At 41.3% G+C, this 11,716-nt stretch overlaps 1 pseudogene; it reads left to right on the top strand.

Moving 5' to 3' along the window:
• The first annotated feature begins 6,147 nt into the window (after positions 1-6,147).
• LOC101732399 lies at positions 6,148-7,420 on the top strand (annotated as a pseudogene).
• The last annotated feature ends 4,296 nt before the right edge of the window (positions 7,421-11,716 follow it).

The following is an 11,716-nucleotide window of genomic DNA, read 5'->3' as shown; positions in this document are numbered from 1 at the left end:
AAAAAAACACCTACTATAGGGGCCCCACACACAGTGCCCCCAATATATAGACAATGCCCCCATAGTAAGTGCCCCCAATAGCCCCCATTTGATTGAACTATCCGGGACAGCGGGATGCGCTATAAAAACCGGCGGGACAGTGTTGGGGGGTATGTTATAATATATAAAAACTAATTTTTTTGAGCAGCTGGGATGGTGCCCCCCTGGGAGTTGGTGCCCTATGCAGACTGCGTACTCTGCTTACAGGGAGCGGCGGCCCTGCCCCCCTATGTAAAGAACAAAATGGGAATAAAAAACATGTCATATCTACAAGTCAGAGGTGAAGTCTAAAAAAGAAAATGTACTTCATTATGAATTTCCCCAGCATACTCAACATAAGATCCAGTGTCCATTTTCATCATAGTGGTATAGTAGGTTTAGATTAAACAAACTATCAATGGCTCAATCAGAACATTTTTACTTAAGGAAAGAACGAGGCTTAGGCTCCCCACTGAATACACCCAAGGCCTGAGAGAGCTTAGTTTGGTTTTAACCAGGCTGTTATCCCTGGTTCACTTGGTATGGTACTAATGGTCCAAAGTTGATGTATTAAATATTCAAAAAGGGTGTACACACCCATCACAGCAATTACAGGCCTGTAAGTCTGACAGTAAGTCTGATAGGCACTTAATATGGTCTGCATTGTTTATTCCAAGGGTTTTGATACAGCAATGTATAAACCTGCTTTTTAAACACCAGTCTGTTGGTCTTGGAGGTGTTATTTGTAAATGGAGATTCACTGCCTTATTTATGGTGGGGTACCCTATTTTTGCACACAAGCAAGTTGGGGGATGTAGGGTTGCCACCCTTGCCCATGGCTAAATCGGAACAAAGGGAGCAGGGCTGTTGGTATAGAGGGTGGGACAGTAAAGATAGGGCTGGGCCTGAAGACATCAGGGTCAGGCTCATTGGATGGGGTAATGATGCCAGAGTGCGGTTACTGTATCACTTACAATTGGCTGCAGTTCCCTTCAGTTTTTTTTAATTATAAACTGTTATGTCCAGTTCAAAACCAGATGATTAGCAACCCTAGTTCTGGTGATGTGACTGAGCAAGTGTTTGGGGGTGCAATGTGGGCCCCTCTGGATTTTTTTTTTTTGCGGGGGGTCGCGCCATATATTAGAAATTAGAAAATCACAACTTGTAAATATGGCTTGATATTGCCTAAGACAACTTCCATTGACTTTTTGATACTACATTTGAGTTTTTGAACCATAATTCGAATATTGGGATTGTGCCAAAAAAAACCCTGAATTATGGAAAAAATCACCCCCCAATGTGTGCAGGATACAGAAATACTTCATGAATATAATAATATTAAATATTTACCATTTGTTGGTGTAGAAAAAGAGACAAAGAACTATTTTTGGAGGAAAATTATTATTAGAGGGGCCATATAGGTGATATCCCCCATTACACTGAATGATAATATAGAACGATAATGGAAAGCAGCAGAAGCTAACCCTAATACGGGCTGGGGCTGTTATCGGCAGTGGTCGGAAGGGTTAAGCCAATTTCCACAAGTACCAGCTAAAGTACAAAGGGTTGTTCCAGCCCTGAAATGAGATATGTTGGCTGCCGTTATGTGTCCCGAGGGCTTTGGACTATGGGAAGAAATTCCCCCGGCTCCCAGCCTCAGGTTAATGCATATCATCTTCCCTCTAACCCATATATCTGTTAAACAAGACTTCATCTAGCATGTCACCAGAACAACTAATTAGCAGCTATGCTTACTCTAATATACTCTCCTAAAGGTTATAACATGGAGAAGATTCAGTGGCGAGCCATTGTCAAGGCAGCAGTGTTCCAGGTAGTTACTGTGACGAATTTCATCGTAAATGAGGATCAATGTCCCGCACTGCTCTGGAATAGTAATTTCTTAATTCTCATTCAAATCCTGCCGGCAAGATAATATAACTTGATCTGAATTAGCCATGTGATCCTGATGGCATCGCGTTAATGGGCTCTCCGCTTAATTTATGTAATTTTTAAAAATTAAAGAGTCATATTTTAAAGCCTCACTCCAGTCCTTCAGATGGAAAGTAGAAGTTGAAAAAGTTACGGCGCCTTCTATAAATCAGACTGGTGAAACTTTCTATCTTGTTGACTGTACTTTTTTTTTTTTTCTTCTTCCTTCTTCGTCTTCGTTCTTTCGAAGTTCGGCATCATCTTGGCTCTGATCCTTGTGTGCCCGTAGGGAGCCCTAGGAAATGATAGCGTGTAGGCAGCTTATCCACATCGGTGGGCATACGCTGTGTAGAACACACTCTGGATTAACTCCTGCCTGAGCCGCTAAGGAAAACAAGTTGATGGGGGGGGGGGTTTACATGAAGGTGTGGTTATGGGGGTGCACACAGGGAAGGACGACAAAGTCAACTAAAAGCCACAACTGTGAGTGGAGAAGGGAAGCGTAATGCCATGGCAGGAGCAGGAAGCCCTTTTAACCCGAACGGCACACAGCGAAGCAAATTCTACCGTACGAGCTGTAGTTACAGCACCGTCTGTGTTTATTTCCCTCTAAACCTGAAATTGTTCTGCCTTAATTCTAGCCACATGCAGTCTCTGTTGATGCTGTTTGACCCGATTTGGGTGAGCAACAGGATGTCATGTTTTTGTCATTTTATTGCGAATTACGTTGGTTTCTTCTCCTCCTCAGAGCTGCACAACCCATCGCTTTCTTCCTCTTCCAAATGTTTGCCCTTCAGTATTTTTATCTCTTTATCTCAACGATGAGTTCAAATATATTACAGAGATGTAGAATAAAATATAAACAGGTATTAGTGATGGGCGAAATGTTTAGCCAGGCATGGATTCGCAGCGAATTACCACATTTTGCCATTGGTGGATTGTTTTGCGAAATGGATGAGAAAATTGGCCGTGGAAAAATTTGCCGCGCATCCAAAAATTGTCGCAGGCATCAAAAGAATTGTTGCAGTGTCAAAATAAATAGTCGCAGCCTCAGAATAAATAGTCGCGGTGTCAAAATAAATAGTAGCGGCCTCAAAATAAATAGTCGCGGCGTCAGAGAATAAAGAATAGTCACAGTGTCAAAATAAATAGTCGCGGCGTTAGAATAAATAGTCGCGTTGTCAAAATAAATAGTCGCGGTGTCAAAATAAATAGTTGCGGCGTCAAAATAAATAGTTGCGGCGTCAAAATAAATAGTCACAGCGTCAAAATAAATAGTCGCAGTGTCAAAGAATAGTTGAGGTGTCAAAATAAATAGTCGCGGCGTTAGAATAAATAGTCGCGGTGTCAGAATAAATAGTCGCGGTGTCAAAATAAATAGTAGCGGCCTCAAAATAAATAGTAGCGGCCTCAAGATAAATAGTCGCGGCGTCAGAGAATAAAGAATAGTCACAGTGTCAAAATAAATAGTCGCGGCGTTAGAATAAATAGTTGCGTTGTCAAAATAAATAGTCGCGGTGTCAAAATAAATAGTTGCGGCGTCAAAATAAATAGTTGCGGCGTCAAAATAAATAGTCACAGCGTCAAAATAAATAGTTGCAGTGTCAAAGAATAGTTGAGGTGTCAAAATAAATAGTCGCGGCGTTAGAATAAATAGTCGCGGTGTCAGAATAAATAGTCGCGGTGTCAAAATAAATAGTAGCGGCCTCAAAATAAATAGTAGCGGCCTCAAGATAAATAGTCGCGGCGTCAGAGAATAAAGAATAGTCACAGTGTCAAAATAAATAGTCGCGGCGTTAGAATAAATAGTTGCGTTGTCAAAATAAATAGTCGCGGTGTCAAAATAAATAGTTGCGGCGTCAAAATAAATAGTTGCGGCGTCAAAATAAATAGTCACAGCGTCAAAATAAATAGTTGCAGTGTCAAAGAATAGTTGCGGTGTCAAAATAAATAGTCGCGGCGTTAGAATAAATAGTCGCGGTGTCAGAATAAATAGTTGCGGTGTCAAAGAATAGTTGCGGCGGCAAAGAATAGTCGTGGTGTCAAAATAAATAGTCACAGCGTCAAAATAAATAGTCGCGGCGTCAAAAGAATAGTCACGGGCGTCAAAATTTTCTATGCGTGTCATTTTTGCCGTTTCGCGAATATTTTGAAAGATTCGCAAATTTTTCGGCGAAGTGAAATGGGACAGATCCGCTCATCACTAACAGGGATTTATAAAATGACTATGAGAAAAACGTTTTGCTCGCCCTCGGGTTTCAAAGCTGGATCCATTTGTAGATACTGTAACTGATCAATCTGCTTTCATATATATTTATTATTATTAATTATTATGGATTTTTTTATTTTTTATTTACAGGATAGATATGTTGGCTCTGTAATAAAAATAAAATTATAAGATATGTCCAACAACTCACCACAGGAGAAGAGAGGCTCAGTTTAACTACCCTGAGCCTTCAGCTAGAAGAGTGGATATCACCATTTTTTGAAGAGTAGGCACTCATTGAGCAAATCTTCAGGCAGAATTCTTCATTAAAAAGTAACTTTACTGGAATACCATAATCACCTTCGTGTTCACAGACACTTAACCGTAGGTAAACAATGATTTCTGGGCACACAGATTGCTCAGCATGGGATGAATGGAGCTCAATACACAAGAACAATGGCCTTCCCAGACAGTCATGGTATAAACTAGACAATCATGGAATTGTATCACTTCCAACTAGAGTGTTGCCTTTTAGGGGGTTTGAGGTTCTTCAGGAGGGAAGACAGGTAGAATGTACTCCTTCCCTTGTTTCCAAAAAGGTTATGTTTTTATTTGGGTTTTTATTTTTTTTTGTAATACTGTTTTATTATTACAGAGAAAAGGGAATCATTTAACCATTAAATAAACCCAATATGGCTGTTCTGCCCCCAATAAGGGGTAATTATATCTTAGTTGGGATCAAGTACAGGTACTGTTTTATTATTACAGAGAAAAGGGAATCATTTAACCATTAAATAAACCCAATAGGGCTGTTCTGCCCCAATAAGGGGTAATTATATCTTAGTTGGGATCAAGTACAGGTACTGTTTTATTATTACAGAGAAAAGGGAATCATTTAACCATTAAATAAACCCAATAGGGCTGTTCTGCCCCCAATAAGGGGTAATTATATCTTAGTTGGGATCAAGTACAGGTACTGTTTTATTACTACAGAGAAAAAGGAAATCAGTTTTAAAATTCTGAATTATTTGATTAAAATGGAGTCTATGGGGGGACAGGCTTTCCGTAATTCGGAGCTTTCTGGATAATGGGTTTCCGGACAACCACAATCCATGACACTGACCCATGAACAAAAAGCAAAGTTGTTAGATCAAAAGTGATTTAGGCCTCAACTACCAACCTGGACCTAGGCCTGGTATCACACAATTGCCGCTGTGTTTTTAGAGAATATTGTAAAAAAAACATGAAATAAAATATTTGAATTTATGCTGTAATTCCCAAGGTCTGTCCTTTCTTATCCACCAAACCATAATAGAATAAGAAGAAAAAAAAAAAAGACAGAAATGTTATTATTCCTATGTTATCTTTATGTAAACTAAGTCCCGTATTTTCCGAGAAACACTTTGCAGCACAATCATTACAAAGGCAGGAAGCTCCGCGGCGATCCAGGCCCTTTTCAGCTAATAACAATTCATTATTGTAAGTACCGAGAAGATTCAATCTGGCCCTGTCTGTGCATACAGAAAATGGCAACAATGAATTGCTATCCTAAGGAGCTGTACGGCGGAGTGACTCGGGGCTGGATGAAATAGCAGCTTGTTTGAGAAAGCAGTGTCTCATCTTGGCCACGGGCACAGATACCTTGAGAAATGGCAGCGCCGGGTAATCATGGAAACTGCTGAGGGCTAATGATATCACTTCCTTGTGTTATTACAATATATCAATATAGTCTGTAGCCCTTTAGCTCTGGAAAAATAACTCAGGCTTAAGCGCTTCTTCCGTTTGTCAGCGCTGCTTATTATGGCAGCGAGAGGGATGTGCAACACCGAGTTACCATCTGTGAGACGAGGCGGAAAAGTAATGTGCAGCTGGAGTACGGGGGCATGTTAGAGCCGGGACCTACGGGACATGGCATTAGCAAAAGCAGAGGGGGTAAGCTTCCAAAAAAGTTTGTTAACAAGGTCAAACCCTGCTTTTTCTTTTCCCCTGCCATCATGGGTTGCATGTACGCTCCGAGAAAGGGCCTGTCCCAGTCAGCGTTCCCATACAGACGCAGTGGCCCCACGTGGCTCATAGGGTTAAGCTCCCCTATGGTTTTAAACCCTACCTCTTCACATATTCACTGTTACTGGGCAAATAAAATGTCTGGCAAGGAGGTGTGAGGTCCTGAGTTTGGCTGCCTCTGTCTCTCAGTGCAAAGGTCCACTGAGCCTGGCAGCAGGACTAGGCCCCAGTTAAGCAATTTGCCCTAGAGTGTTACCATCCACTCTGGTGAAGTAAGCATAGTAGACTTTGTAATAGCACTCTCTAGGAGAAGTGAGATAGTGAGCATTAGCAAGCAAGGGCAGATTAATAGCCCCACCAAGGAGAATTAGTTCTAGAAGTACCCTTCCATCTGGCAATGTTGCCTCAGTGTAGGGCCACGGAGTAGAGATAAGAGACAGGTTAGAATAAACCCTGATCCCTACTCACCCAGAGGACTCTCAAGCTAGGGGTTATCAACCTGAGGAATAAGGTATCTATCCAGACCTATCTCCAAAGGGGTATCAAGCTGACAGGTGCATTTACCCTGCCCAGACTCTACCAAAAGGTGGGATAACCGCTGTGTTTGTCCTCAAGGGGTATTATCATCTAACCTCTATATCTGCTTGTATTGTGAGTATAACCCTGCATTTCAATTGTCTTGGACAATAAACTTGTACTATAGTTCAACTGCGAGAACCTTCTGGAGTCCATCTTTAATAATCTGTACTACACAGCTACAGTGACTTGTAGTTCAACTACACCCTCAGGTCTCTTCCACCTGTGAAGTGAAGGCCCATCCTGTTTAAGAGAGTCACAATGTAACCAATGCTCTAACCCTAACACTAGCCGGGGTTTTGCCTAAATACTGTATAGCCAAACAAGCGTTACACTAACATCTGATAATGTCAACGAACAGATCTACAAACTGGCCATGAAGGATCTGACGCCCCTCCTATATTGGAGTAATCCTTAGAGACTAGCATGGTGTTGCCCAAGTTCTCTTTGTCACTGGTAACAATATCCTGAGGATTCTGAATTGTAAGGGGATGGCTCCCGATCTCCCAGAGGATCTGTTCCACCTGATCAAGCAAAGCACCTTCAGAGAAACAAAAAGAATAAGGAGGCCAAGTTCCAATTGATTCTCATTGAGGACAGAATTCACCGTTACTACCAGACCAGGAGAGTCCACCTCCGCCCAATTGAAAGCATGAGTCCTTCACAGACTCCGCCCTGGTCGCATAATCGTCCAACTGAACAGAATACATTTTTTAAAAAAAAAAAAAAAACAAGGTTGAGCCCAAAAAATATTAGGGTGTTTAAACACAATATATACACTGATGTGGGCTCAGCATGGGTTTTTAAATGTCCGTGTAGTGAATAGTGATGAGTGAATCTCTCCTGTTTCGCTTTGCACAAAAAGTTGCGAAACGGTGAAAAAGTCGTGAAACGGTGAAAATGTCGCGGGTCAAAAAAAAGTCACGGCCGTCATTGTCGGGCGACAATTTTCTTTCATGCAGCAAATTTACCCACAGCGAATTTTGACACCTGTCAAAATTCCTGATGAATTATTTTGCCCCGTCACTAGTAGTGAACAAATGAGGTCATTGCAGAGATAATCACACCCCCCACAAGTTTAAAAAAATAGTTATTCTAAACCACTCCCTGATTCCTCCAGATCACACCCAGTTATGCTAATGAAGTTAAATCCCACCTACTTTCCAATAAGACCCAACCTCTTTCCATCAAATATAAAAAGGGACAGCTGGAAGGCATGCTATATTTTTTCTTTTCTTTTTGCCTCTATACTGGGTACAAATAACCACAACAGTTTCTCCCCGGTGAATTTTACGTGAATTATAAAAATTTCACGTTTCGTTTTCAGAAAAAAAAAACCCTGCGTGTCCATGAAGGGCAGCATAATCCCCTCTCTCTTGGTGCTTTAAGAACAACAGTTAACATGCTGGATAAAATCCATATAAGCTTCTGAGAATAAACTCTAAAACAAGTGCTTTTCTCCGTTTCCCGAGAAGTCCTGTCTGGCACAAAACGGCAGAAATCCAATCGTATAAGTGCCACTTATCTGTGGTCTTTAACTCTGCGCTCGGATAGATCATTTAACTCACTGCATTATATATTTATGATTTCATTTTACATGTGGGCATTACAGATGGAAATATATTACACAGATGTGTTCAAACACACCGAGAGGAGGAAATAACATGTTCTGCCGCCTTTGTTTTATTTATCGGCGCATTGTAATAAGGAGGAGATGGGACCTGCCCTGTAGAGTAGAGTTTTTGTACAGCTGAATACACCGATGCGCTTAAATCTGGAGATTTTTTTACATTTATTCTGAACAATAAAACCTAAAATTATATAAATTAGGCAAAGGAAATGCCAGTAATCACATGTTTATAAAGGGCCTTTATCAAAGTAACATGAGCTGAATAATTGTGCTTAATACAAGGGAGTTCCATGTTGTGGAAAATCTAGGGGTTTGTCTTTAGAGAGTTTCATTTTCTGCCCTGTGAGACTGGTCGCATCACCAACAATCTCAGTGCAAGCCCCCTGGGTTTCTAGGCTATGGCCGCTTCTGATTTTTTGGTATGGGTTGATAATGAAAGGAAGGCTAAGAGACTTAATATGGAAGGTTGTGGAAAGCCAATCTGAGAAGCAAAGGCTTAATGAAACCAACAACTATTAAAACCTAATCAAGCCTATATAGGCCTTTCATGAGACTTTTCATGGTTATAATCTCATTGGACCTCTTCTGTCCTCACTCTGAGAGTATCAGATTCTCCTAGAACCTGGGACATCACAACAATTGAAGCCTAAGCCAAAAGACTCTGTAGGCCAAGCTTTGTAAGATATTCCAACATTTTTTCCTTCCAACATTGGGTTCCTTATCTATGACCTAGCCCTAAGAACACTATAGTCTCACCTTGTTGCCCACCACCTGGCCTCCCGCCTTCCTGTGTTATGGACTCTTTATTAAATCATTTTTTTCCCACAGATTTTTAGATAATTATTTTTTTACTTCTTGTTGGCATTTTTTTCAATTGAGATTTATTTAAACCAAGGGTCACATCAGACAGTTCGAATGGAAATCTTTTTCTCTTACCACTTACTGAAGCATAAGTTCTCAAAAATACTTGAGTTCATCACAATAGTCTATGAAACTTTTCATGATTTGAGAAAAAAAAATAATCGAGGCTTAAAAAAATGAAAATGAGAAATACCCGACAAAGAAAGAATATGAGAAACTTTGTCAACCTGTTTTCAATGCAAAATCCAAAAAGAACATTTATAAAAATGTTCCCTTTGGTGATGGCTTTGCACACACACAGTGAACACACACCTAAACTGCATCACCAACTGTGTGGTCCAGCGTCAGACTGGGCCACTGGGAAAAAACCTGGTGAGCCCGGTGGGCCAGACCTGAACCCCCCAGGGCGCTCCCGCGACCCACCGGTCTCCCTCCCCCGATGAGCTGCAAGGAAGTTTCATTTAGGTGCGCTTGGGGGAGGGGGTCGGAGGGTGTTGGGGGCTCCTGTGGGGGGGGGGTGTTAAGGCAGCGGGGGCCATTGTGGGGTGCAGGGGCCCCTGAGGCAGAAGCCGACCCTGGTGTGGTCAGCCACAGACCACATACATGGGCAAATATTGCTCTTTGCCAGCAGGACCTTCTGCTTGGTTCAATCAATGTCTGAATGGGTTTGAAAGGTTTTCAATGAAGAAATATGTCACAGCCTGTAGTGTAGAGAAGCCTGTAAACTACCAGAACTAACCTGTTAGGTCTAGGAGGAGATCCCTGCCAACCCGGTTTTCACCGACACCCTTTTGGGGGCGGACTTGACAGGGATCCTACCCATGGCCAAGGTTAATCTGAATACGCGGTCAAAACCAGCAGAAGTCAGTACAAAATGAGCTTTAGCAAGGTCAGAAAACACTAAACCAGGTTGGGCACTGATACAAGTAATTTAACACATTGTTGAGTGAAATAAACAACCATTTATTGGCTCAGAATTTAAACACAAAAAATCAAAAAACAAAACATACTATACCAAACAATGGAAAGGTACATCCCAGTGCCTCATGGTACCCACTCTCCTAACGCGTTTCGCACCATTGGGTGCTTCATCAGAGGACTACAAGGGAAGAAACACTATTTAAATTTAAATTTTGCTCCAAAGTGATGTCAGTCCGCCAGTTGGGTGACAGAAGGGCAAATTGGACTCATAACTGCCCCATGTGGACAACTTACATCTCCTTCCTGTCCTTTTACACAATCAAGCTTGCACTGCTGGGGATAAACATCAGCTTAGCTAGAAAACGGTTTATCTAAATGTGTATATTCCCCGTATATTCCCCATAAAAGTTAAGGACAAAATCATGGATCTTCCTAGAATCCCTACAGGCTCCATAAGTTAAGTGAACCAACTAAAAGGCACAATATATCAGCGCGGCGTCGGCTTATCTGTTACCGACGTTAAGAAATATCTATGATATTCTCCGGAACGGCATAAAGCGGCTTGAATAATGAGTTGCCGTTATTAGACAAGGGAGAGAGTATTTACAGGCACTGGGCAATCGCTCATGACGGCAGAATAAACGCTCGTATTGTCAGGTGGCTCTTTGGCTTCCCCGTGGCAGATCGACGCGCCGCTGATCGTAAATACAGGCAATTATGAAAATGTGATTGGGGTTTTATTTATTTATTTTTCATGCTATCACTTCCATCTAACTTATTGGTGAAGCCTGGGGAGAATGTTACATCTTTTGTACATAAAACCCCCCAAAAAACAGCTGTTAAACACAAAGGGCCTCATTTACCAACAAAGGATAAATGCAAAATATCAACTAAATTCACCATATTTGATACAAGGTGCAAGAAAAAGTTCCAAGTTTTATAGGTTTATTAAAGGAAAACTATACCCCCAGAATGAATACTTAACCAACAGATAGTTTATATTATATTAAGTGGCCTATTAAAGAATCTCGCCAAACTGGAATATATATATATCAGTAAATATTGCCCTTTTACATCCTTTCCCTTGAGCCGCCATTTAGTGATGGGCTGTGTGCTCCCTCAGAGATCAGCTGACAGGAAGTGATGCAGCTCTAACTGTAACAGGAAGTAGTGTGGGAGCAAAAAGCAGAACTCTGCCTATTCATTGGCTGATGGGGCCTAGCATGTATATGTGCCTTGGCTTGTTTGTGTGCACTGTGAATCCTATGATCCCAGGGGGCGGCCCTTAGTACTTAAAATGGCAGTTTCCTATTTAGGATTACCCAATGGCACATACTGCTAAAAAAGTATGTTTTTTTGAAAATGGTTTATTGGGTTTTACATATGAGCTTGTTCATGCAATATATTTTTAAAGAGTCCTACATTGTTCTGGGGTATAGTTTTCCTTTAATAAAAGCAGTACAAAATGGATTTTTTTTACCCACAATGCACTGTTTCTCAGTGTATTGCACACTACGCTGCAACTTACACATGATGCATGTCCAAACTGTTGCATTGTATCTGTTTGACTC

Source organism: Xenopus tropicalis, chromosome 5 (genome assembly GCF_000004195.4).
Source record: "Xenopus tropicalis strain Nigerian chromosome 5, UCB_Xtro_10.0, whole genome shotgun sequence".
Lineage (NCBI taxonomy): Eukaryota > Metazoa > Chordata > Amphibia > Anura > Pipidae > Xenopus > Xenopus tropicalis.
The sequence above is the reverse complement of the archived record's forward strand: the minus strand, read 5'-3'. Positions and strand labels throughout refer to the sequence as shown.